The sequence below is a fragment of the Apium graveolens genome, chromosome 5 (genome assembly GCF_009905375.1).
Source record: "Apium graveolens cultivar Ventura chromosome 5, ASM990537v1, whole genome shotgun sequence".
In the NCBI taxonomy this organism is placed as follows: Eukaryota; Viridiplantae; Streptophyta; class Magnoliopsida; order Apiales; family Apiaceae; genus Apium; species Apium graveolens.
Genome location: NC_133651.1, coordinates 59,118,332 through 59,145,314, shown reverse-complemented (window position 1 = coordinate 59,145,314; position 26,983 = coordinate 59,118,332). Strand labels below are relative to the sequence as shown.

The following is a 26,983-nucleotide window of genomic DNA, read 5'->3' as shown; positions in this document are numbered from 1 at the left end:
AATACACGCAAGTATACGCGTTCACAAGTAATATAGAATACTTTCTAGTTCATTCCCACAGAGACTCAGACTAATTATTGTTTAATTAAACTCACGCACCAACGTATGATTACTTCTCAATGTTAAGATACTAACACTTAGAATTGTTGACTAAATATTAACTACAATTAATTACTTAATTAATCACTTAAATAACACTTCAATTAACAATGTTAAAACACTCATGAATCACAACTTCATTACTACTTCCTTCAATAGTTATTGTTATTACCCTTAGCATGCAACAGTGATGATATTAATCGAATAACACGAAACTGATAAAAGCCAACTTTCATTGTACTAATACCATTCTATCAAGCATCCATAATTAAGATAGAAGTTGAATAGGCATCAATTATGTTGAGTTCCTATATGTCTACGAAAATTGACAACATAACGATTTAAGCACAAGTTATTCCTTTTGATTATACAGGGTGAATAAAACTGTTAGAGTTACCCACTAATCATGCACATCATACATGAACCTATGCTAGCATGGCAAGTTCTAAATCTCAAGATCCACTGTAGCTTCACAAGACATTAACACCCTATCTTATATGTTTGCGACGCACATAAGACGAATACGCACAACCAATACTAGATATCATACAATCATCACACGCTAAGGTATCAAACAATTAACTAAAGAATTCCATAGTAAATCCGTTACGACCCCATGATCACGATTAGCCCATAATAGCACTTATCGTCATCATGGGTTCATATGAAATCATGATAAACAAACATAAGAGAATAATAACTAGACTAATTATATTAAATCAGAGTACGTCACAAGAGTAATTAGGTTCAAAGTAAGAAAACTAGCATCCAACGTTACAACGAAATAAGAATCACAAGAAAATATGCTTCCTCTTCGTTGCTGTGTGCTAAAACGGTCTTCTTCCTTATCTCCTTCGCTCCTTGCTTAATACCACGATCCAACCTCGTGAAAACGTCTCCAAATCTACTTATATAATAGTCCCATAAAACTCAGATTACATAAAAGTTGGAAGCCAAACAGAAGTAGAAGTCTAAAATATTTTATCAAAATTCCCGACCCTGCGCGGCCGCTCAGCATAGCTGAGCGGGCGCTCAGCTTTCTGCGCGGCCGCTCAGCATAGCTGAGCGGGCGCTCAGGACCCTACTGGAAAATTCCTGAGTTTGCTCCGTTTCTTCGCTGTAATCTGCCCCTTTCTTTCCTCTCGCAATGGTGAACACATGCCAAGGATTATTCTTGATGATTACTCCTCCGAAATGCAACTAATACCCTGAAATGCATAAACACTAGAAAAACGCATCAAATACACAAAATACTTGATTTCAAAGCACCGATTTAAGCTATTTTAAGATGTTCTAAGTGGTATAAAATGCCACTTATCACACCCCCAAACTTAAATCGATGCTTGTCCTCAAGCGTCACAGACTCAAAAACAAATAAAAACATGCATGAATGCAATCTATATGAAATACAGCGATCCCCCTTACTACGAACAAACCAACCAATTTATAACATCTCAACAAATGCAGTTAGGCGACTAAAGATCAATAAACTCATGCAAACGAACATACAGCCAGAAACGTGGTGTGTGCAGATGCTTAACAGATATGCTTCGGAACTAGACCAGTTATTATGACTCAACTATCATCAAGGCAATCACATGATTATACAAAGAATAAAAAATTCTAGGCACAAAGTGACATATAACACTACAAGAATTATGGAGCTTATTACGGAATCATGCTTTTTATTCACAACAACAATGCTTATTTGACCGTGCAATGAGTGAGGTCCACAAAAGACTTATACAATGGTATCCATGTAGCGAGCATTAGGTTAGCGGATCCCAGACTCTAAAAGCCTTAGGTTACTAGGCACAAAGTCCCCTAAGAACTTAATAACTCGAATACCAAAGAGCCCACTCGTGATCAATTATGCATAAACACATACTTCTTCTTTTTTTTCTCTTTTTTTTTCAAAATTTCTGAGCAAGTGCGTTTCGCTCCATCTTGCTCAACCCTAGACTACTCGCATAACATGCGAGTCGGTTACTAGCGAATTGACGCCTAGCCACAACTAGCAACAAATTCCATTTTTACTCCATTTTTTTCTTTTTCATGCCTTTATCACTTAGAACCTATTATCAAATTCTAAGCATAATAAATAGATTAACCTTGAAAATAATCATATTATAACAACAATCTAGCCCTTAAGCATTCTCTAAGACTTAGTGAAAATACAAGTGCTTCTAGCATGCATATCAACCTACACGACTCAATATCACTTTAATGCTATCACTACACTCACATCAATATCACAAATCAGTCGATAAATCATCGCAAAAGGGATCATGGCATATGCATGAGCTATATGATATGACAAACAAATGACAAACAAATAAAGCTATATAAAAAAAAACTATATGGCAAAAATTATGCAACTATATGAACTAACTTTCATGAATACGCAGCTATATGACACACACAAAATATTCCTTAACTACCACCCCCAAACTTAAAATCTTCACTGTCCCCAATGAAGGTAGTAGAAAGGAACACAAGGTATACCTACTCGGAGTCATCATCATCATCACCCTCAGTGGGTGGAGTATCAGGCGGCGGGTATGCAGAGTCCTCACCAAAAACTGGCCACTGGATATCAGCTGCAAGGCCCCGAAAAGCAGTCCCTAATGCAAGGGTGAGCTCCTGAGCAAACCTGCTCTGTGTCTCGTACATGGAATCCATCCACCGTGAAAGCCTCCTATACTGGGCATCAGCAATCCCAGCACCCTCCTGAGCTCTCGAAGAACCAGCCTCATCATGCCTAGGCCTAGCCATAGTAGCACCTCGTGCTGGACGCCCTCCTGGAAGATGATAACCCAGCCCATGCTCCTCGGGCTCACCACCGGTCCACTCCTGCATCCCATTCAGAGTCCCAGAATCAATCGGAGCGGCCTGCAACTGCAACTGCTCATGAGACGGCCAGTTTACTCCCACTGCTCGGCAAAGCTTCATGACCGTGGATGCATAAGGGATGTTCATGTGCTTAGCTCCCCTCAAAAGCTTCAGAATCCCTTGGTAGATAAACTCACCAAGGTCCACATAGTACTCCTCATTAAGAATTCCCCACAACAACTGTGCTCTCTCGACTGTGACCTCATGTGCATGCGAAGAAGGCAAAATATTAGCACAAATAAACGCATTCCATGCACGGGCATACCTGTTCATAGAGATCGCCGGGAAGTGACGATACTCATTAGTTCCTGTCCTGAAGGTCCAAACTGTGCCCGGCCTACGGAGAGTAGCACAAATCAAATCCAAGTCGAAATCCTCAGCAGTCTTCTCATTCCAGTTCTCCTCCTCGGGCTTCCTCTCTCGCTACCCAATCACACGGTGAATCGCCGCTGGGTGATAATCAACTGTCAGCCCTCGGACCACAGAAAACCCATTCTTCTCGGCCTTCGCGTTCGCATAGAACTCGCGGACCACGCTCATCGGCACTGCTTCGGGCGACTCACAAAAAGCTATCCACCCCTTCTCTGCAATCATAGGTAGTAACTCACCATCCCTCCCCGATGGTAAAAACCCTCTCTCCTTCAGAATCGGCTTCCCCAAAAGCCTAGTGTACTCCTCCTCCGCAGCTCTGTCATTCAACCGAGGCCTTGCAACAGTACCCCTCGATGAATCAGCAGTAGGGACTGTGCTGCTACTATCAATAGTTCTTGCTCTCTTGGGTGTCATTGAATCTGAATAAAAGTGTTTAAGAACTGTGTTTTTGTGCTTGGGAGAGAGTTTGAGTGTAGAAGTTTTGTGGGAGATATGTAGGATAGGTGTATGTATATATAGGGTGTGGATTAGGTTGAAATTATATTAGGAGTGGGGTTGAGGGATAAAATCATGGGGTAATAGGAAAAGAATTTGTGGGTTTATGGGCTGTGATTTATTTTTTTATTTTCTGATTTTTTTTGGATTTTTTATGACATAAAAAAAAATTCTGGCAGCCGACCCTGAGCGGTCGCTCAGTAGAGCTGAGCGGGCGCTCAGGGGGTCACTGGAAAAAAAAATTCAGTCTCGTTTTTCTGATTTTTTCTAAGGGTTCCAGTAACCACAAATCATGGGTTGCCTCCCACGCAGCGCTTCTTTTTCGTCATTAGCTTGACGTTGCGTACCTTCCTCAAGTTGACAATAAAATGGCACTAACCACTTCTCGGTTTGCCATGTCCCCATAGTAGTGCTTCAAACGCTGACCATTAACCTTGAATGCTTGGTCCGGATCATTCTCAAAAAATTTCACCGCTCCATGTGGAAACACAGTTTTGACAATAAAAGGTCCAAACCGCCTTGATTTCAAATTTCCAGGAAAAAGTCGGAGACGAGAGTTGAATAAGAGAACTTGTTGCCCCGGCACGAATAACTTAGGATGTAGCTTCCTATCGTGCCACCACTTCACATTTTCCTTGTACATTTTGTTATTCTCGTACGCTTGAAGTCGGAATTCATCAAGTTCATTAAGCTGAAGCATTCTCTTCTTACCAGCTGCATCTAAATCCAGGTTCAACTTTTTCAATGCCCAGTAGGCCTTATACTCAAGCTCCGCAGGTAAATGACATCCCTTACCATACACCAGCTGAAACGGGGACATACCAAGTGGATTTTTGTATGATGTTCTGTAAGCCCAAACAGCTTCATTGAGCTTTAAAGACCAATCATTCCTTGACGGACAAACAACCTTCTCTAGAATGCGCTTGATCTCTCTGTTAGACACTTCTGCTTGACCATTTGTTTGCGGATGATAGGCAGTAGCAACTCGATGATTCACATTATAACGCTGCATCATAGAAGTGAACTTACGGTTGCAGAAATGCGACCCTTCATCACTTATGATTACCCGAGGTGTTCCAAACCTTGTGAAAATCTGCTTATGAAGAAAATTCAGCACTGCCTTTGCATCATTTGTCGGTAGACCTTTGACTTCTACCCATTTTGAGACATAATCGACTGCCAGCAAGATGTACTGAATATTGCAGGACGAGACAAAAGGCCCCATGAAATCGATTCCCCAAACATCAAAGACCTCGACTTCAAGCATCACATTTAACGGCATCTCATCCTTTCTCATCAAATTTCCCACTCTTTGGCAACGATCACACCTTAAAACAAACTGATGAGCATCCTTAAACAAAGTAGGCCAGAAAAAACCTGCTTGCAGAATACGAGCTGCCGTTTTCTCACCACCATAGTGTCCACCATAAACTGTGGAGTGGCAGTCTCGTAATATCCCCTCCGTCTCACAGAACATGATACATCTCCTGATGATCTGGTCAGCTCTCTGTCTAAACAAATAAGGTTCATCCCACATATACCACTTCACCTCATGCAGAAACTTCTTCTTTTGAGCTGAGGTCAAATTAGGAGGCATTATATTGCTGACAAGATAGTTTACAATATCTGCAAACCATGGCTCTTCCTCCTGAACTGCGAACAACTGCTCATCCGGAAAAGGTTCGTTGATCAATGTCTTATCTTGTGAAGTAGACTCGGGATTCTCTAACCAAGAGAGATGGTCAGCTACTTGATTCTCAGTACCTTTTCGATCCTTGATCTCTAACTTAAATTCCTGAAGTAAGAGCACCCAACGAATGAGTCTCGGCTTCGAATCCTTCTTGGAAACCAAATAGCGAATGGCCGCATGATCAGTGAATACTGTCACTTTTGTCCCAAGCAGATAAGATCGAAATTTCTCGAAACCAAAGACTATAGCCAAGAGCTCCTTCTCAGTAGTGGTGTAGTTCATTTGGGCCCCATTTAAGGTCTTACTAGCATAGTAGACCACATGAAAGAGATTATTCTTGCGCTGCCCAAGAACTACACCTACCGCATAATCACTCGCATCACACATCATCTCAAACGGCTCTGTCCAATCCGGTGCTGTAATAACTGGTGCCGTGATTAAACTCTTCTTGAGAGTCTCGAATGCCGACAAACATTCATCATCAAATTTGAAAGGCACATCTTTCTCAAGCAAGTTGTACAACGGCTTAGATATCTTTGAAAAGTCCTTGATGAACCGCCGATAAAAACCCGCATGACCAAGAAAACTGCGGATTCCTTTTACAGAAATAGGTGGTGGAAGATTTTCAATGACTCCCACCTTGGCCTTATCCACCTCAAGACCCTTGCTAGAGACCTTATGCCCAAGAATAATGCCTTCACGCACCATAAAATGACATTTCTCTCAATTGAGCACCAGATTAGTTTCCACACACCTTTTGAGCACGACACGAAGATTATTCAAACATTCATCATACGAATGTCCAAAGACAGAGAAGTCATCCATGAACACCTCAACATTATTTCCAATCATGTCAGAGAATATAGCCATCATACATCTCTGAAAAGTGGCCGGTGCGCCACATAACCCAAACGAAACTCTGCGAAAAGCAAATATGCCAAATGGACACGTGAAGGTAGTCTTTTCCTGATCCTCTGATGCAATACAAATCTGATTATATCCTGAATAGCCATCCAGAAGACAATAATACTCATGACCAGCCAACCTGTCAAGCATCTGATCAATGAATGGAAGAGGGAAGTGATCCTTCCTCGTGGCTTTGTTCAACTTTCGGTAATCCAGGCATACTCTCCATCCTGTAACTGTTCGAGTGGGGATGAGCTCATTCTTCTCATTTGCTACCACAGTGATACCTCCTTTCTTAGGCACACATTGTACGAGGCTCACCCAAGAACTGTCAGAAATAGGATAAATGATGCCTGCATCCAGCCATTTCAGAATTTCTTTCTTCACCACCTCCTTCATGATAGGATTAAGTCTGCGCTGCTGCTCAACAGTTGGCTTACTACCCTCCTCTAGCAGAATCTTATGCATACAATATGAAGGGCTAATCCCTTTGATGTCTGCTATGGTCCATCCAATAGCTGATTTGAATTCTCTCAAAATCGTTAAGAGCTTGTCTTCCTCACTACCTGAAAGGTCATATGCAATAATAACAGGTAAAGTAGATGCATCACCTAAAAAGGCATACATCATATGTTCAGGTAATGGCTTAAGCTCCAAGGTAGGTGTTTTCTCAATTGATGGTTTGAGCTTTCCTTCAGCATTCTTGAGGTCAGAAGTACCAAGAGATTCAAACGGCATGTCCAACTTTCGCCTCCAGGGAGAAGCATTCAGATATTGTAATTTCTCGTTGCCATCTTCATCATCACTATCAAAATCCCCCACTAAGGCCTTTTCTATTGCATCAGACATTAGCATATGATCGAGTTCTGAAGTAACCGCAGAATCAATCACATCCACTTTTAAGCAATCCTCATCTTCTGTAGGGAATTTCATTGCCTTGAATACATTGAAGGTCACATTCTGATCCTGCACCCGCATAGTAAGTTCACCTTTCTGCACATCTATCAAGGTACGGCCAGTAGCCAAGAAAGGTCTTCCCAAGATTATGGGAATCTTCTTATCTTCCTCGAAATCCAGAATAACAAAGTCTGCAGGAAAGAAGAGCTTATCCACCTTGACTAGCACATCCTCCACTATGCCCCTTGGGTAAGTAATAGAACGATCAGCCAATTGTAGAGACATGTAGGTGGGTTTTGGATCAGGCAAATCCAACTTTTTAAAGATCGACAACGGCATCAGATTGATGCTTGCTCCCAAATCATAAAGGCATTTGTCAAACAACAACTTGCCAATGGTGCAAGGAATGGTGAAGCTACCCGGATCTTTAAGCTTTGGAGGTAACTTTTGTTGCAGAACAGCGCTGCATTCTTCCGTTAGAGCAACGGTCTCAAGGTCATCCAGTTTCACCTTCCTTGAAAGAATACTCTTCATAAACTTTGCATAACTAGGCATTTGCTCCAGAGCTTCAGTGAAAGGTATATTGATGTGAAGTTTCTTGAACACCTCCAGAAACTTACCGAACAGTTTATCCAGCTTTTGTTACTGCAATCTCTTAGGGAAATGTGGTGGAGGATAGAGCTGTTTCTCCCCTGTATTACCCTCAGGCAGAGTGTGTTCAACAGTAGTCTTCTTTGGTTCCGCCGCTTTCTCCTTTTGCTTAGCTTCTTCATCTCTAACTTCAGCTTCTGCTTCTTTTGCCTTTTCAGCGTCAGCAACTTTCCCAGACCTTAAGGTAATAGCCTTGACTTGCTCTTTATCTTCCTTCCTTCCTGGTACTTCCGTGTCACTGGGAAGTGTGCCAGGTTGACGATTGAGCACTGCATTGGCTATTTGACCGATTTGATTTTCCAAGGTCTTGATAGAAACCGCCTGACTCTTGCATAACAGCTTAAGTTCCTCAAAATCAGCACTAGTAGGTGCAGCTGCACTTCCCTGTTGAGGATATGATTGCCTTTGAGCATACTGCTGTGGTTGCTGGAATCCAGGTGGATTAAACTGTTTACTCACACCTTGCTGATATGGTGGCTGAATAGCATTCTGATTATTACCCCAGCTAAAATTTGGATGATTTCTGTTGTTAGGATGAATAGATTCGTTGACAAGAGAACACTGATCCGTAGCATGAGAACCTGCACAAAGCTCACAGACCATAGCTATTTGATTAACTCCATATGTAGCTAGAGAATCAACCTTCATCGACAGCGCTTGAAGCTGCGCTGCAATAGCGGTGGCTGCATCGACTTCCAGAATACCTGCTACCTTCCCAGGCATCATCCTCTGAGTTGGGTTTTGGTGCTCATTTACAGCCATAGTCTCGATAAGATTATAAGCCTCAGTATAGCTTTTGGCCCATAAGGCGCCTCCAGCTGCTGCATCGAGCATGGGCCGAGATTGGGCCCCCAAACCATTATAGAAACCAGTGATCACCATCCAATCGGGCATTCCATGATGTGGACACTTTCTCAACATTTCCTTGTAGCGTTTCCAAGCTTCGCACATAGATTCTTTAGGTTGCTGCGCAAACTGAGTAAGAGCACTCCTCATAGCATCAGTCTTTGCCATCGGATAAAACTTCACCAGAAACTTTTACGCAAGATCTTGCCAAGTAGTGATGGACCCAGCTGGTTCAGAATGTAACCAGTCCTTAGCTTTGTCCCTCAGTGAGAATGGGAAAAGCCTCAGCTTGATAGCCTCATCAGTCACGCCATTATACTTGAAAGTGCTGCAGATCTCGACAAAATTCCTTATGTGCATGTTGGGGTCTTCAGTCGCAGCTCCTCCAAAAGAAACAGAATTCTGCACCATCTGAATAGTGCCCGGCTTGATTTCAAAGGTGTTAGCTTGAATAGCCGGATGAAGAATGCTTGACTGAATGTCATCAATTTTAGGCTGAGAAAAGTCCATAAGAGCTGGATCATCCTGAACAATACGATCACCCATGATTACTGGTTCTTTCTGCTCAGTTCCTGAATCCGAATCTTCAAAATCTATCTTCTCCAGAATATCAAGAACTTTGTCTGTCTCCTCAGCTGTATCTAAAGTCCTCTTGCGAGTACGAGAACGAGTTTGCATAAACGCTCGCTAAAGTACCTGAAACACAACCAGAAACAATAAGTAACAACTACGTCCTAATCACTGAGTCCTAACGACCAATGATGGTAAGTACATAAACTAAACAAATACGCTGAGTCCCCGGCAGCGGTGCCAAAAACTTGTTAGGGCGGAAACACGCGCTAATAATACACGCAAGTATACGCGTTCGCAAGTAATATAGAATACTTTCTAGTTCGTTCCCACAGAGACTCAGACTAATTATTATTTAATTAAACTCACGCACCAACGTATGATTACTTCTCAATGTTAAGACACTAACACTTAGAATTGTTGACTAAATATTAACTACAATTAATTACTTAATTAATCACTTAAATAACACTTCAATTAACAATGTTAAAACACTCATGAGATCACAACTTGATTACTACTTCCTTCAATACTTATTGTTATTACCCTTAGCATGCAACAGTGATGATATTAATCGAATAATATGAAACTGATAAAAGCCAACTTTCATTGTACTAATACCATTCTATCAAGCATCCACAATTAATATAGAAGTTGAATAGGCATCAATTATGTTGAGTTCCTATATGTCTACAGAAATTGATAACATAACGATTTAAGCAGAAGTTATTCCTTTTGATTACACAGGGCGAATAAAACTGTTAGAGTTACCCACTAATCATGCACATCATACATGAACCTATGCTAGCATGGCAAGTTCTAAATCTCAAGATCCACCGTCGCTTCACAAGAGATTAACACCCTATCTTATATGTTCGCGACGCACATAAGACGAATACGCACAACCAATACTAGATATCATACAATCATCACACACTAAGGTATCAAACAATTAACTAAAGAATTCTATAGTAAATCCGTTACGACCCCATGATCACGATTAGCCCATAATAGCACTTATCGTCATCATGGGTTCATATGAAATCATGATAAACAAACATAAGAGAATAATAACTAAACTAATTATATTAAATCAGATTACGTCACAAGAGTAATTAGGTTCAAAGTAAGAAAACTAGCATCCAACGTTACAACGAAATAAGAATCACAAGAAAATATGCTTCCTCTTCGTTGTTGTGTGCTAAAACGGTCTTCTTTCTTATCTCCTTCGCTCCTTGCTTAATACCACGATCCAACCTCGTGAAAACGTCTCCAAATCTACTTATATAATAGTTCCATAAAACTCAGATTAAATAAAAGTTGGAAGCCAAACAGAAGTAGAAGTCTAAAATATTTTATCAAAATTCCTGACCCTGCGCAGCGGGCGCTCAGCCTTCTGCGCGGCCGCTCAGCATAGCTGAGCGGGCGCTCAGGACCCTACTGGAAAATTCCTGAGTTTGCTCCGTTTCTTCACTATAATCTGCCCCTTTCTTTCCTCTCGCAATGGTGAACACATGCCAAGGCTTATTCTTGATAATTACTCCTCCGAAATACAACTAATACCCTGAAATGCATAAACACTAGAAAAATGCATCAAATATACAAAATACTTGATTTCAAGGCACCAATTTAAGCTATTTTAAGACGTTGTAAGTGGTATAAAATGCCACTTATCATTGATGCAATCAAGATATCAAATGAGTATGATGGGAGAGATGAGTTACTTCCTAGACTTGCAGATTAAACAGACTGATAATGACATATATATATATATCAATCAGTTGAAGTACACAAGAAATCTACTGAAGAGGTTTAATATGCAAGAAAGTGCAAATGCAAGTACTCCTATGGCAACTGCTACAAAACTTGATCCAAATGAAGGTACATCAGTTGATGTGACAACCTACAGAGGTATGATTGGATCTCTGTTATACCTAACTGCTAGCAGGCCAGACATTATGTTTGCCACTTATTTGTGTGCAATATTTCAGGCAAATCCAAGGGAGCCATATCTTATTGCAGTAAAGAGAATTTTCAGATACCTCAAGGGTACTGTTTCTCTTGGACTCTGGTATGCAAGAGAAGCTGATTTTGCATTATGTGGTTATTCAGATGCTGATTTTGCTGGATGCAAAATAGACAGGAAAAGTACATCAAGAAGCTGTCAGTTCTTGGGAGGCAGATTAGTCTCATGGTTCAGCAAGAAGCAGAAATCTATTTCTACTTCAACTGTTGAGGCTGAATATATTACAGCTGGGAGTTGATGTGCTCAGTTGTTATGGATGAGAAGTCAGCTCATGGACTATGTATTATCACTCTCAAAAATTCCTATTTATTGTGATAATCAAAGTGCTATTGCTATGACAGGAAATCCGGTGCAACACTCTCTTACAAAGCATATCAGTATCAGATATCACTTCTTAAAAGAGCATGTCATAGAAGGAACCATAGAGCTTCATTTTGTTCCTACTGATCAGCAGCTGGCTGATATCTTCACAAAGCCATTACCTGAAGCAACATTTACAAATCCTGTGAATGAACTTGGTATGGTTAGTTGGGACAAGTAAATTTTTATTTCAATTTATATTTGATCAAATCCTGATGTATATTGATCAAATCCTAATATGTCCAAAATGCTGTGTTTTTAGATATTAAGCAAGAAATATATGATGTATTATTTATGTGCATGTGAAATAAGATGTTTATTTGCTAAGTGTGCATGTATAATGTCATGATTATAATCAGTCTAGGGAATCGCATCTTTTCAAGATATTCTTTGTTTAAAGTCTTAAGTTAATTCTAGAGTTAATTTTTTTTACCAAACCCTAGAGTCCCTCTCTATTACCAACTCTTTGGTTATTTAAACCAACACTTATTAGACTTCTCATTATTCTGAAACACAAACTCTCTAAATCTCTATCCCTTATCATATTTTTCTATCAAAAACATGAGCTTCTTCAACATGTTCTTTGATTATCCGACGTTTATAGTCGATTTTTGTTGCGATGAGTGGGAACAGGAGTGGCACATCTCTGCCATTCCTGATGAGATTTGGAGTTGGGTTCCACAAGATATCTATAATGATCTTTTGATTTTCCAGAGGGACTACTATCGCCATCTGGTTCGTATGGAAGAAAATCGTTTGGAATCCATCCGGCAGCAAGAACAAATTATTCTTCTTGCTGTGCTCTTTGTTGAAGACAGAAAGAAAAGGCTCTGAACATACATCCCTCCTTTGGTCTTCCTGACTTATCTCCCTTTCCCCCTTCTCATTATCATCAACTTTGTCAGTTTTTTTTAGCCCAAGGGGATGATGAGTCAGATTAGGAGTAGTAATTAGAAGTTAGGAAAACTTTTGTAATCGAAGCATGCATTGTAATCAAAATTTCATGATGTAAATTTTTATCTATTAATGAAATTTTTCGTTTACAACTTCTTGATATTTGTCTATATGAAAGTATATGCATGTGAATATTTTCATTTGAAGCCTGTTAATCTTTACTTCATCTACTTAAAACTGTATTTCTTGATGAATGTTTTGATTAAAATTGTGGTTGCTAATAATTTGTGATTCTTTGACAAACAAATATTGAATTTGAATCGACATATCCTGAGTTGGTCAAATCCTGACAGAAGAAAGGTCTCAAATCCTGACAACAGGTCAGGACGTTCTAATTCAGACTATTAGTGTTAATCAATCTCTGAGTAAGCTTTATTGTTGCAATTAAGTATCTCACTTAATTAATGATTAATGGTGGATTATCAGATAAACAAATTTCTACGGTTGTGTCTTGATATAACTGTATACATTTTATATTTACTTCCAAAATTTCCTCCACCGTCAAAATCAATTACTCAATAATTGTTTCCTGCTCGAAGTCAAATTTTCTAGGTTACCTTCTTCATACAAGTGTGTTATACATATTTCTAAATAGTGAAGCTATAAAACCAGAAGAAATTCTGTGACACAATTCATCATACATATAGTTTCACTGCGCACATCTCACACTTACTCTCTCGCACAAACTATTCACATCATGACAACTTCTGAAGTTTCACCACTCTTCAGTCAAACCCCGATCATTCATGGAAACACATTTGGTACTAACAAATACTTAGCTCTGCTTACACATTAGCAGCTACCATCATTTTTTCATGATTTTCTCCTTCTATGTCCAATTGGGTATGCTCTCACAAATCCTGTTAAGGTGTCATACAGGAGTGTCATGCAGGTCTGGAACACAGCAGTGGTAAATTCAACTCGTTGATCAATGTCTTATCTTGTGAAGTAGACTCGGGATTCTCTAACCAAGAGAGATGGTCAGCTACTTGATTCTCAGTACCTTTTCGATCCTTGATCTCTAACTTAAATTCCTGAAGTAAGAGCACCCAACGAATGAGTCTCGGCTTCGAATCCTTCTTGGAAACCAAATAGCGAATGGCCGCATGATCAGTGAATACTGTCACTTTTGTCCCAAGTAGATAAGATCGAAATTTCTCGAAACCAAAGACTATAGCCAAGAGCTCCTTCTCAGTAGTGGTGTAGTTCATTTGGGCCCCATTTAAGGTCTTACTAGCATAGTAGACCACATGAAAGAGATTATTCTTGCGCTGCCCAAGAACTACACCTACCGCATAATCACTCGCATCACACATCATCTCAAACGGCTCTGTCCAATCCGGTGCTGTAATAACTGGTGCCGTGATTAAACTCTTCTTGAGAGTCTCGAATGCCGACAAACATTCATCATCAAATTTGAAAGGCACATCTTTCTCAAGCAAGTTGTACAACGGCTTAGATATCTTTGAAAAGTCCTTGATGAACCGCCGATAAAAACCCGCATGACCAAGAAAACTGCGGATTCCTTTTACAGAAATAGGTGGTGGAAGATTTTCAATGACTCCCACCTTGGCCTTATCCACCTCAAGACCCTTGCTAGAGACCTTATGCCCAAGAATAATGCCTTCACGCACCATAAAATGACATTTCTCTCAATTGAGCACCAGATTAGTTTCCACACACCTTTTGAGCACGACACGAAGATTATTCAAACATTCATCATACGAATGTCCAAAGACAGAGAAGTCGTCCATGAACACCTCAACATTATTTCCAATCATGTCAGAGAATATAGCCATCATACATCTCTGAAAAGTGGCCGGTGCGCCACATAACCCAAACGAAACTCTGCGAAAAGCAAATATGCCAAATGGACACGTGAAGGTAGTCTTTTCCTGATCCTCTGATGCAATACAAATCTGATTATATCCTGAATAGCCATCCAGAAGACAATAATACTCATGACCAGCCAACCTGTCAAGCATCTGATCAATGAATGGAAGAGGGAAGTGATCCTTCCTCGTGGCTTTGTTCAACTTTCGGTAATCCAGGCATACTCTCCATCCTGTAACTGTTCGAGTGGGGATGAGCTCATTCTTCTCATTTGCTACCACAGTGATACCTCCTTTCTTAGGCACACATTGTACGAGGCTCACCCAAGAACTGTCAGAAATAGGATAAATGATGCCTGCATCCAGCCATTTCAGAATTTCTTTCTTCACCACCTCCTTCATGATAGGATTAAGTCTGCGCTGCTGCTCAACAGTTGGCTTACTACCCTCCTCTAGCAGAATCTTATGCATACAATATGAAGGGCTAATCCCTTTGATGTCTGCTATGGTCCATCCAATAGCTGATTTGAATTCTCTCAAAATCCTTAAGAGCTTGTCTTCCTCACTACCTGAAAGGTCATATGCAATAATAACAGGTAAAGTAGATGCATCACCTAAAAAGGCATACATCATATGTTCAGGTAATGGCTTAAGCTCCAAGGTAGGTGTTTTCTCAATTGATGGTTTGAGCTTTCCTTCAGCATTCTTGAGGTCAGAAGTACCAAGAGATTCAAACGGCATGTCCAACTTTCGCCTCCAGGGAGAAGCATTCAGATATTGTAATTTCTCGTTGCCATCTTCATCATCACTATCAAAATCCCCCACTAAGGCCTTTTCTATTGCATCAGACATTAGCATATGATCGAGTTCTGAAGTAACCGCAGAATCAATCACATCCACTTTTAAGCAATCCTCATCTTCTGTAGGGAATTTCATTGCCTTGAATACATTGAAGGTCACATCCTGATCCTGCACCCGCATAGTAAGTTCACCTTTCTGCACATCTATCAAGGTACGGCCAGTAGCCAAGAAAGGTCTTCCCAAGATTATGGGAATCTTCTTATCTTCCTCGAAATCCAGAATAACAAAGTCTGCAGGAAAGAAGAGCTTATCCACCTTGACTAGCACATCCTCCACTATGCCCCTTGGGTAAGTAATAGAACGATCAGCCAATTGTAGAGACATGTAGGTGGGTTTTGGATCAGGCAAATCCAACTTTTTAAAGATCGACAACGGCATCAGATTGATGCTTGCTCCCAAATCATAAAGGCATTTGTCAAACAACAACTTGCCAATGGTGCAAGGAATGGTGAAGCTACCCGGATCTTTAAGCTTTGGAGGTAACTTTTGTTGCAGAACAGCGCTGCATTCTTCCGTTAGAGCAACGGTCTCAAGGTCATCCAGTTTCACCTTCCTTGAAAGAATACTCTTCATAAACTTTGCATAACTAGGCATTTGCTCCAGAGCTTCAGTGAAAGGTATATTGATGTGAAGTTTCTTGAACACCTCCAGAAACTTACCGAACAGTTTATCCAGCTTTTGTTACTGCAATCTCTTAGGGAAATGTGGTGGAGGATAGAGCTGTTTCTCCCCTGTATTACCCTCAGGCAGAGTGTGTTCAACAGTAGTCTTCTTTGGTTCCGCCGCTTTCTCCTTTTGCTTAGCTTCTTCATCTCTAACTTCAGCTTCTGCTTCTTTTGCCTTTTCAGCGTCAGCAACTTTCCCAGACCTTAAGGTAATAGCCTTGACTTGCTCTTTATCTTCCTTCCTTCCTGGTACTTCCGTGTCACTGGGAAGTGTGCCAGGTTGACGATTGAGCACTGCATTGGCTATTTGACCGATTTGATTTTCCAAGGTCTTGATAGAAACCGCCTGACTCTTGCATAACAGCTTAAGTTCCTCAAAATCAGCACTAGTAGGTGCAGCTGCACTTCCCTGTTGAGGATATGATTGCCTTTGAGCATACTGCTGTGGTTGCTGGAATCCAGGTGGATTAAACTGTTTACTCACACCTTGCTGATATGGTGGCTGAATAGCATTCTGATTATTACCCCAGCTAAAATTTGGATGATTTCTGTTGTTAGGATGAATAGATTCGTTGACAAGAGAACACTGATCCGTAGCATGAGAACCTGCACAAAGCTCACAGACCATAGCTATTTGATTAACTCCATATGTAGCTAGAGAATCAACCTTCATCGACAGCGCTTGAAGCTGCGCTGCAATAGCGGTGGCTGCATCGACTTCCAGAATACCTGCTACCTTCCCAGGCATCATCCTCTGAGTTGGGTTTTGGTGCTCATTTACAGCCATAGTCTCGATAAGATTATAAGCCTCAGTATAGCTTTTGGCCCATAAGGCGCCTCCAGCTGCTGCATCGAGCATGGGCCGAGATTGGGCCCCCAAACCATTATAGAAACCAGTGATCACCATCCAATCGGGCATTCCATGATGTGGACACTTTCTCAACATTTCCTTGTAGCGTTTCCAAGCTTCGCACATAGATTCTTTAGGTTGCTGCGCAAACTGAGTAAGAGCACTCCTCATAGCATCAGTCTTTGCCATCGGATAAAACTTCACCAGAAACTTTTACGCAAGATCTTGCCAAGTAGTGATGGACCCAGCTGGTTCAGAATGTAACCAGTCCTTAGCTTTGTCCCTCAGTGAGAATGGGAAAAGCCTCAGCTTGATAGCCTCATCAGTCACGCCATTATACTTGAAAGTGCTGCAGATCTCGACAAAATTCCTTATGTGCATGTTGGGGTCTTCAGTCGCAGCTCCTCCAAAAGAAACAGAATTCTGCACCATCTGAATAGTGCCCGGCTTGATTTCAAAGGTGTTAGCTTGAATAGCCGGATGAAGAATGCTTGACTGAATGTCATCAATTTTAGGCTGAGAAAAGTCCATAAGAGCTGGATCAGCCTGAACAATACGATCACCCATGATTACTGGTTCTTTCTGCTCAGTTCCTGAATCCGAATCTTCAAAATCTATCTTCTCCAGAATATCAAGAACTTTGTCTGTCTCCTCAGCTGTATCTAAAGTCCTCTTGCGAGTACGAGAACGAGTTTGCATAAACGCTCGCTAAAGTACCTGAAACACAACCAGAAACAATAAGTAACAACTACGTCCTAATCACTGAGTCCTAACGACCAATGATGGTAAGTACATAAACTAAACAAATACGCTGAGTCCCCAGCAGCGGTGCCAAAAACTTGTTAGGGCGGAAACACGCGCTAATAATACACGCAAGTATACGCGTTCGCAAGTAATATAGAATACTTTCTAGTTCGTTCCCACAGAGACTCAGACTAATTATTATTTAATTAAACTCACGCACCAACGTATGATTACTTCTCAATGTTAAGACACTAACACTTAGAATTGTTGACTAAATATTAACTACAATTAATTACTTAATTAATCACTTAAATAACACTTCAATTAACAATGTTAAAACACTCATGAGATCACAACTTCATTACTACTTCCTTCAATACTTATTGTTATTACCCTTAGCATGCAACAGTGATGATATTAATCGAATAATATGAAACTGATAAAAGCCAACTTTCATTGTACTAATACCATTCTATCAAGCATCCACAATTAATATAGAAGTTGAATAGGCATCAATTATGTTGAGTTCCTATATGTCTACAGAAATTGATAACATAACGATTTAAGCAGAAGTTATTCCTTTTGATTACACAGGGCGAATAAAACTGTTAGAGTTACCCACTAATCATGCACATCATACATGAACCTATGCTAGCATGGCAAGTTCTAAATCTCAAGATCCACCGTCGCTTCACAAGAGATTAACACCCTATCTTATATGTTCGCGACGCACATAAGACGAATACGCACAACCAATACTAGATATCATACAATCATCACACACTAAGGTATCAAACAATTAACTAAAGAATTCTATAGTAAATCCGTTACGACCCCATGATCACGATTAGCCCATAATAGCACTTATCGTCATCATGGGTTCATATGAAATCATGATAAACAAACATAAGAGAATAATAACTAAACTAATTATATTAAATCAGATTACGTCACAAGAGTAATTAGGTTCAAAGTAAGAAAACTAGCATCCAACGTTACAACGAAATAAGAATCACAAGAAAATATGCTTCCTCTTCGTTGTTGTGTGCTAAAACGGTCTTCTTTCTTATCTCCTTCGCTCCTTGCTTAATACCACGATCCAACCTCGTGAAAACGTCTCCAAATCTACTTATATAATAGTTCCATAAAACTCAGATTAAATAAAAGTTGGAAGCCAAACAGAAGTAGAAGTCTAAAATATTTTATCAAAATTCCTGACCCTGCGCAGCGGGCGCTCAGCCTTCTGCGCGGCCGCTCAGCATAGATGAGCGGGCGCTCAGGACCCTACTGGAAAATTCCTGAGTTTGCTCCGTTTCTTCACTATAATCTGCCCCTTTCTTTCCTCTCGCAATGGTGAACACATGCCAAGGCTTATTCTTGATAATTACTCCTCCGAAATACAACTAATACCCTGAAATGCATAAACACTAGAAAAATGCATCAAATATACAAAATACTTGATTTCAAGGCACCAATTTAAGCTATTTTAAGACGTTGTAAGTGGTATAAAATGCCACTTATCATTGATGCAATCAAGATATCAAATGAGTATGATGGGAGAGATGAGTTACTTCCTAGACTTGCAGATTAAACAGACTGATAATGACATATATATATATATCAATCAGTTGAAGTACACAAGAAATCTACTGAAGAGGTTTAATATGCAAGAAAGTGCAAATGCAAGTACTCCTATGGCAACTGCTACAAAACTTGATCCAAATGAAGGTACATCAGTTGATGTGACAACCTACAGAGGTATGATTGGATCTCTGTTATACCTAACTGCTAGCAGGCCAGACATTATGTTTGCCACTTATTTGTGTGCAATATTTCAGGCAAATCCAAGGGAGCCATATCTTATTGCAGTAAAGAGAATTTTCAGATACCTCAAGGGTACTGTTTCTCTTGGACTCTGGTATGCAAGAGAAGCTGATTTTGCATTATGTGGTTATTCAGATGCTGATTTTGCTGGATGCAAAATAGACAGGAAAAGTACATCAAGAAGCTGTCAGTTCTTGGGAGGCAGATTAGTCTCATGGTTCAGCAAGAAGCAGAAATCTATTTCTACTTCAACTGCTGAGGCTGAATATATTACAGCTGGGAGTTGATGTGCTCAGTTGTTATGGATGAGAAGTCAGCTCATGGACTATGTATTATCACTCTCAAAAATTCCTATTTATTGTGATAATCAAAGTGCTATTGCTATGACAGGAAATCCGGTGCAACACTCTCTTACAAAGCATATCAGTATCAGATATCACTTCTTAAAAGAGCATGTCATAGAAGGAACCATAGAGCTTCATTTTGTTCCTACTGATCAGCAGCTGGCTGATATCTTCACAAAGCCATTACCTGAAGCAACATTTACAAAGCCTGTGAATGAACTTGGTATGGTTAGTTGGGACAAGTAAATTTTTATTTCAATTTATATTTGATCAAATCCTGATGTATATTGATCAAATCCTAATATGTCCAAAATGCTGTGTTTTTAGATATTAAGCAAGAAATATATGATGTATTATTTATGTGCATGTGAAATAAGATGTTTATTTGCTAAGTGTGCATGTATAATGTCATGATTATAATCAGTCTAGGGAATCGCATCTTTTCAAGATATTCTTTGTTTAAAGTCTTAAGTTAATTCTAGAGTTAATTTTTTTTACCAAACCCTAGAGTCCCTCTCTATTACCAACTCTTTGGTTATTTAAACCAACACTTATTAGACTTCTCATTATTCTGAAACACAAACTCTCTAAATCTCTATCCCTTATCATATTTTTCTATCAAAAACATGAGCTTCTTCAACATGTTCTTTGATTATCCGACGTTTATAGTCGATTTTTGTTGCGATGAGTGGGAACAGGAGTGGCACATCTCTGCCATTCCTGATGAGATTTGGAGTTGGGTTCCACAAGATATCTATAATGATCTTTTGATTTTCCAGAGGGACTACTATCGCCATCTGGTTCGTATGGAAGAAAATCGTTTGGAATCCATCCGGCAGCAAGAACAAATTATTCTTCTTGCTGTGCTCTTTGTTGAAGACAGAAAGAAAAGGCTCTGAACATACATCCCTCCTTTGGTCTTCCTGACTTATCTCCCTTTCCCCCTTCTCATTATCATCAACTTTGTCAGTTTTTTTTAGCCCAAGGGGATGATGAGTCAGATTAGGAGTAGTAATTAGAAGTTAGGAAAACTTTTGTAATCGAAGCATGCATTGTAATCAAAATTTCATGATGTAAATTTTTATCTATTAATGAAATTTTTCGTTTACAACTTCTTGATATTTGTCTATATGAAAGTATATGCATGTGAATATTTTCATTTGAAGCCTGTTAATCTTTACTTCATCTACTTAAAACTGTATTTCTTGATGAATGTTTTGATTAAAATTGTGGTTGCTAATAATTTGTGATTCTTTGACAAACAAATATTGAATTTGAATCGACATATCCTGAGTTGGTCAAATCCTGACAGAAGAAAGGTCTCAAATCCTGACAACAGGTCAGGACGTTCTAATTCAGACTATTAGTGTTAATCAATCTCTGAGTAAGCTTTATTGTTGCAATTAAGTATCTCACTTAATTAATGATTAATGGTGGATTATCAGATAAACAAATTTCTACGGTTGTGTCTTGATATAACTGTATACATTTTATATTTACTTCCAAAATTTCCTCCACCGTCAAAATCAATTACTCAATAATTGTTTCCTGCTCGAAGTCAAATTTTCTAGGTTACCTTCTTCATACAAGTGTGTTATACATATTTCTGAATAGTGAAGCTATAAAACCAGAAGAAATTCTGTGACACAATTCATCATACATATAGTTTCACTGCGCACATCTCACACTTACTCTCTCGCACAAACTATTCACATCATGACAACTTCTGAAGTTTCACCACTCTTCAGTCAAACCCCGATCATTCATGGAAACACATTTGGTACTAACAAATACTTAGCTCTGCTTACACATTAGCAGCTACCATCATTTTTTCATGATTTTCTCCTTCTATGTCCAATTGGGTATGCTCTCACAAATCCTGTTAAGGTGTCATACAGGAGTGTCATGCAGGTCTGGAACACAGCAGTGGTAAATTCAACACATACTGGATTTTATTTTGAGTATAAGGACCAAAGATATGAAGTTGATGCTGACATTCTGCTTCAAGCCTTGAGATTGCCTGCTCTTGATGGTGCTCCTGCTACTCATACCAATGAGCAGTTGTTTGATATGATAAGGACTTTAGGCTATCAAGGAGAAATCATAACCATTGGAAAACTGGTCAGGACCAAACTGAAAAGAGAGTGGAATTTTTTCTTTGACTGCATCAGTAGATGTTTCTTGAATAAGACAACAAACTTTGATGCTCTTCCATTCACTTCCTTGAGAATTGGGTACTCTCTTCTTAACTCTGGTAATTTTGATAATGTTAATACTATATTACAGTTCATAATTGCTAGGAGAGCAGATGCTTCAGGAGTAATAGGGTATACTAGGTTTTTGCAACTAATTTTCAATTTTCTATGCCCTAATGATATTTTTGATGATGATGAATTACTCCATATTTTTCAAATTTCTGAGAAAGAAGCCACTGATCATATCAAAAGGGATGAAAAGAATAATTTTCAGGACCACCCTTATTTCCTAGAGAGGTCAGGCAATTTCTGTTAAGAAATAGACCTACTCCTACACAAGTGCCAGCAAATCCTGATGTTGGCACCTCTGTCACAGTTCATGATGCTACGACTCAAGAAATCACCCATCTTGTTTCTAACCCAAGCATTTCTTCTTCCAAATAGCAAACACAGCAAGCCTCTAAATTAGCCTCCTCTGTTGTCTCTCAAAAGACATCAGTTGTAACAAAGAAAAGGCTGTTTAAGAAATCTGTCACATCTGGAAAGAAAGATAAACAAGTCTCACTGAGTGAGAGTGAGAAGAAAGAAGACTGCTTACCAATCAGGAAAAGAAGACTGATCATTCAAGAAGATTCTGAATCAGATGATCATATGCCAATAGGGTCCCTGTCAAAAATCAAGAAGTCCATTGATCAAAATCCTGATGACATGATTGACACTACTAGAATCAAGGAGCCAACTACTGATGCTAGTGCTCCGCTTGACAAGCTTCCAGTAATTGAAGCAACTGCTGAAAACAAGAAAACTGCAAAGAGCCGGTTGAAAAGAAGAAGTGAAGAAGTAGTTGGATATATCAGAAAGAAGAAGAAGACTCAGCCTCTTGACAAGGATGTTAGTACATAAGAACCTAGGTCTCAAAGGGATTTAGCAACTGCAACACATCCAGTCACACAAGAACCATCTTCTCAAAGGGAAGATGCAGACACTGAGGCTGCACAAATCATTGTTAATATTGCTCAGATTGATGTTCTTGCAGACTCTGTTCAACTACTCCAGGAGAAGCAAACTCATCAGGAGATACTGTCATGAGTGGTTGCAATCATTGATGATCCTATTTTTAAGAAGAGCACACAATAACCTTCACCAAGCATTGCTAAAGCAGCTCACATGTCTCAGACTCCACAAAAACCATCAGTTCAAAGTACTGATGCTGGTCTTTCAACTTCTCCTGACAGATCAAATCCTGATGATACATCAGCTCCTACTGAGAATCATCCTTCAACTGCACTAGCTACAATTGATGATCCATTACTAGTTGCTAGTTTGAAAAAGTATCCTGATGTGCTGTGTGTTCCTCTACTTTCATCACTTCCACTTGAGGGATCACCTTCAGGTATTGCTAACTTCTCATATATTCTCATGTTTGTATGATTATAAATAGTCTCTTATTTGAGGTTACCTCTATTTATATGACAAGCATACAACTCTTCTCAACCATCTCTTATTTCTTTGCTAAATGTGTGATTGAGCCTTTCGTGAGACTGTGTGAAAATATCTGATTTTAAAAAAAAAAGTGAAAAATATTTTGAGTGGCAGTCTCCTGTACTGGCAAAAGGAGAGGTAATTTTGAGACAAGAATCTTATAAGTTTTTCTTTACTTATAAAGTTTCTTCTGTGAGAATAATATTACTCTTAAAAGTAATATATTATGTGAGAAGTGATGAGATCACTTGAAAAGAACAGAGAGATTTAGGTGTTACTATGTTTCTGTTTCAGGATCACATCAGCCACATGCATCTCTTACAAATAATCTGGATAAAGGCAAGGCGATTCTGCCTGATTCTGCACATTCTTCTGATGGCTTGTCTGACTCTGACAATGATAGTGATGATGATGATCCTGATACTGCTCAGCTTAAGTCTGTAATTGATGCATCCAAGAAGTCCAATACTGGTTCTTCTTCACACTTCACTGAACATCCTTCTTATTACAATCCTGATGTTGAGTAATTCAGACAGACAGAATGGGATTATAAATGGAGACATGTAAATACTTTTATCTCATCTGTTGTTGGCCTGCAACACATTCATCGGGCCTATGATGAAATTCAAACTCCTGATATGAAGTTGCATCTTAAGGCCTCAACCATTTATGTTAAAGGAATTCACTCTCAACTTGATGAAATGAACAAGTCTCATGCTGGTGTCAAAGAGAAAATTGATGGATTTTTGCTTCACCCACCTAACTCAGCTAAAATCAAAAGTGTGAAAAATACCATCAAAGATGTTATTAAATCTCAAGACACATGGCCTCTAGACTTTCCTCCTCGGAAGACAAGGTTTCTTCTATAGGTGACAAACTGGATGCTCTGTTTTCTCTTCTTTCAAATACTGATGCCAAAAAGGGGGAGAAGATAGTTGCTACAAAATGTACACCAGATTCCATTTAGACAAAGGATAAAGATATTGATGATAATGGTGATAAGAATAATCCAGTTATAGATGTTTAAATTGTTTCTACTGCTCAACAACTTCAACATTCCAAGAAGAATAATTCTTCAGGAAAAAGGAAGTCTACTGGTGCTTATAAAGCCAAGCACAAGACTACTGTTGGTGCTCCTGTGGATGATGATATTACAATCTCAAATTTTGCAGAAGTTAAAGGGATGTTCTTTCTTTACAGACATAAGGAAACAGGTGAAGAGATTGTCTTGTACTACAAAGATAAGAAGTTTGAGCAAAAGAATGCTAGGAGTGCTCTTGGGTATATAACTGAAGAATTTCCTGATCTAACACCTAAAGAAGCAGTTATCCAACAAAAGGAGCTTTTGGCTCAAATTGAAGCTGAAGCTAACACTTCTAAAGAAGAGGAAAAATGGGTGGTAGATCTACAAGAGCAAGAGGAAGAGGTGGAAGAACTTCTGATTCAAGGCAAGTGACTACATTCAACTCTACTTTTCTGAATTTTCTATCCAGAGAAGGTTATGTTCCTGTACAAGGAAATGAAGAAGATAAAGAAGTTCAGAAGCGAGAAGAGTTGATTATACCATGGAAGAAAAGATCAGCCACTGACATTGATCAAGCTGATACAATAAATCAGAATGTAACTCCTGATGCAGACACAAATCCTGAGGTAAAAGCAGATCCTGATGCTGTGAACCTGATAATTGATTTTGACTCTGATGAAAAGGTGATCAAAGCATTAAATGAGTCAGCTCCTTCTCTGGTAATCACTCCTCATATTTCAGAGGCTGATGAAAAAGAAAAGATTAATAGAAGGGAAGCTGATCAAGCATGCAAAAAATATTTGCAGAGAGTTTTAAAATCAAAGAGGGAGCTATGGCATAAAGCAGAAGGGAAGACTGATGATTTGTCTTCAAACTATGTTCCTCTCGGCAAGAAGAATAGAAGATGGTAAGACATCCATGTATTTAATTATTCTAAAGGGTTCAAGCATATTGAATTTGTATCAGTTGGGTTAAGAGATTCTATCTCAAAACAGGAAGATGTTGATAAGTCCATCAAGAAGCCTTCTTGGGTGGTATACAATGAAAAACTGATATTTATCAAATCTCGAACCAGAGGAGGCATTGGTCATTCCAGTATGGAGATCTTGGAATCTAATCTGTTGGATACAGATACTCTGACAGAAATCTTGGTGAAAAAATTTCTCCTTCACATCTTGAAAAAGTTGAAGCTGTGAAGATTGTTCATAGAAAGATAAATGATAATGATGTCAGAGAAGAGATTACGTACTTTTTCAGAGATAGTAAAGTAAAAAGCTTTACGTTGCAGCAACTCTTAATGAAGACTGTGACAGAATTGAAATACATTCACTATATTCTTAGAGTTGAGAACAAAGTCACCAGAAACTGGTCTTCTATGATACTTGAAATGATCAGAAGAAGAGTCATGACAAAAGATGATAAATACAATTGTGATTATGTTCCCGAGTACAGAACTTATACTGGTCAAGAAATGCAGATGAAAAAGGGAGCTGCAGTGCTACAAGTTTTTCTCAACAGTCCTCAGTTATCCTTCAGTCCTGAACATGAAGATGTCAGTTTAAGCTTCATGTTGATTGGTGATCTTGAGATAAGCAAAAGCTCAATTACTAAGTTAAGATCAGCCATCTATCAGCTTGGAGAAGACACTGAAGAGAAGAGAGAGTTGAAGAAAAAGCTTGTTAAAGTCCTACGAGACAAGGAGGAAGAAAGATTGAAAACTTTCGTGGAACAACTGTCAGTTATCTGAAGATACTGAAGTAAGCTTTACTCCTTGTACATTTTGTAGATTGGTTTTGGCATCATTGTTAGGTCTCAATATGTTTGTAAAAGGGGGGTTGAATACAAACAATACCGTTTAATCGAATAAAATGCGGAATAAAAAAGTGAAACAAAATTCAAGTTAAATAAAACTATTATTAAACTTGAAAGGTGTTACAACAACGGTATCGTTTACAAGGGATTAATCTCAAATAAATTATTCCAAATATAGAATAAATTTGACATGAACTTTTTCTATTTTTGTAATAAAAAGGATCAAATGCTAAATGCAATTTGAGATTAAGTTCTAGGGATTTTGATCCGCTAGATAGTTACACAAGAACAAGAAAAGGATTTTTAGTGGATTAGATTTAACAATGAATACTAGAAATAAATGATCTGTGAAATTGGAATAAGTTCTCTGCTGTTTTCTTGGTTCTGTGTTCTTCTGTTAATTTGATATTCAATGCTTTGTCTTTTGAAAATCAGCTGCTGCTTTTATATTATATCAATCCTTGATTTAACTGGCAAGACAATCATGTTAGCTCAGCAAGACAATCCTTTTAACTGATAGAACTTTCGGTAGGACAATCCATTGAACTGGCATGACTTTCGGCAAGACAATCTAAATGAACTGGCATGACTT

At 39.1% G+C, this 26,983-nt stretch overlaps 2 non-coding genes across 2 annotated transcripts; both read left to right on the top strand.

The window, feature by feature from the left end:
* Positions 1-8,894: 8,894 nt before the first annotated feature.
* On the top strand, positions 8,895-9,001 carry LOC141662700 (small nucleolar RNA R71). The gene has a single exon (XR_012550800.1). It is a non-coding gene; the product is annotated as a small nucleolar RNA R71 (small nucleolar RNA).
* An 8,032-nt stretch (positions 9,002-17,033) lies between these two features.
* On the top strand, positions 17,034-17,140 carry LOC141662699 (small nucleolar RNA R71). The gene has a single exon (XR_012550799.1). It is a non-coding gene; the product is annotated as a small nucleolar RNA R71 (small nucleolar RNA).
* Positions 17,141-26,983: the final 9,843 nt, after the last annotated feature.